The 1,822-nt window shown below is 45.0% G+C and overlaps 1 pseudogene; it reads right to left on the bottom strand.

The window, feature by feature from the left end:
• Positions 1-497: 497 nt before the first annotated feature.
• LOC120839883 lies at positions 498-1,454 on the bottom strand (annotated as a pseudogene).
• Between the last annotated feature and the right edge of the window lie 368 nt (positions 1,455-1,822).

Below are 1,822 nucleotides of genomic sequence, written 5' to 3'. Positions count from 1 at the left end.
ACAGAAACCAAGAGGACGTTTACCGAATTTGAAACAAATTGCCCAATACACTATAATCTTAATTCGCTTGCACAAAAAACCAAAATGGTGACATGTTCGATAACAACATCGCAATGTGCATTGCTTTAAAGTTGAGTTTAAGTGCAGTTACTAGTAAGTATGCCTGGTCATGCACTTGCAATTTTTAGTAAGAAACATGTAGCAGGGATGGCGAAAGTGACAACTTAAGCTTACACAAACGTCACTTGGAAAACTTCAAATCAAACTATTTATTTGATTCATCTAAATAAATCAGGCATACGTGTATACAAATTCAGTTAAAATTGCAGTCACTGAAAGCTTAACAATGCATGGCTTGCCTTATCATCATTTGAAGCGTTCCTCGGCTTTCGTATTGGTGCGACCTAATTAGCAGAGAAGCGACAATAATATAACCAAAATTCACTACGGCAAGCGTTTTCTTTTGTTTATAGCGACGTAGTCAAAGCTCACGACACAATTTTTGCCGCGTGAATAGTGCATACTAACCACACGACAAAATGTTTTTTCTCGATGATCGGCGGAGCAGAGTCATTATTGTTCATGCTCTAGCTAATTAGTCAAACATTAGCATCTAGGCGGCCTCTTTACGATCCACAAGCCAGTCCAAGTCATCCCAAAGACTTAGCACAGAAGTACCTTTCATTTCCTTGAACAACTTTTTCTTCAGTCGCTCGGACTGTTCTTTCGAAAAGTAATTCCTCCAGTCTCCAACGACGCCTTTCCTCACGAACTGTACTCCCCAATCCTTCACCATCTGTCATACTCGTACTGTCAATTATATCCGTCATTTTTGCTTCGTCTTCCGCAAGCTCCTTAGCGAGTTCTCCATCAATGAAACCAGCCATCTTCAGCACAGATCCCTTCATATCAGCATGAATCGACTCGTACGTGAGAAACAGCACGTTAGGCTCGTCTTTCTTGGCGTACCAAGATAGAAGGTTCTCAAAGTAGCTGCCGAAGTCCGTGAGGCCCTCGATGAAAAGTTCGAAATACTCGTCAAAAGTTCCATCTTGGAAACAGTAATCCGTATATGTTTTCGTGTGATGGTAAAAAGACACACAGCAGTCTTTAGGGTTCCTGGCCACGTATACGTACTTGGTGGATGGCGAGAAAGGCGCCAAGTGAAAGGGCAGGTGAGTGAAAATGATTCGCGGTCTGTCGGCCCTTAGGGTGCCGTCCAGACCGTGCATCTCGAGAAAGCTCCATCCCGGTGTGACGCCCCTGCAGACTCGGAAGCACGCCTTGACGATTTCCAGCACCCAGTGAGTGCCGCACTTGGGGAAGGTAACCAGGATGATGTCGCTGTCCTCTGGTTGATAGCGAAGTCCGCTCCTGTAAACTTCTTCGGAGAAGAATCCCGGCAAGCGGAAGCCATCAATGATCTGGATGGCGGGTCGGTCTCTCTCCATCATTCTCTGGGACACAAAGCGCACGTCGTTGATCTGTCAGTCTGAGACTCCTCTCAGTAGAGCACGTTAGAGGCCTTGAAAAGGAACTCCTTTAAAAGATTGGCAAATCACCTTCCGATTTCGGCCCATCGGCCTGCGTTGGCTCCTGAATCCTTTAAAGAAATTCGTTCTGACGTCTTTAAAGTGCCCCATTCACAGGGTTGTGAACCACACTCTAGATTCTTTGTCACTCGAATAGAAATGGGAAGAGGGTGAATATACAACCATGTCATGTTGAACGTTGAAGCTGCATTTGTGGCCTATCAGTGAACCACCTTTTAATCAGATAATGGTCAGCGCTGTGTTTTCTGGGGAGTGCTGGTTTTAGGCCA

Source organism: Ixodes scapularis, unplaced genomic scaffold, assembly GCF_016920785.2.
Source record: "Ixodes scapularis isolate PalLabHiFi unplaced genomic scaffold, ASM1692078v2 PGA_scaffold2__306_contigs__length_199485367, whole genome shotgun sequence".
NCBI lineage: Eukaryota > Metazoa > Arthropoda > Arachnida > Ixodida > Ixodidae > Ixodes > Ixodes scapularis.
The sequence above is the reverse complement of the archived record's forward strand: the minus strand, read 5'-3'. Positions and strand labels throughout refer to the sequence as shown.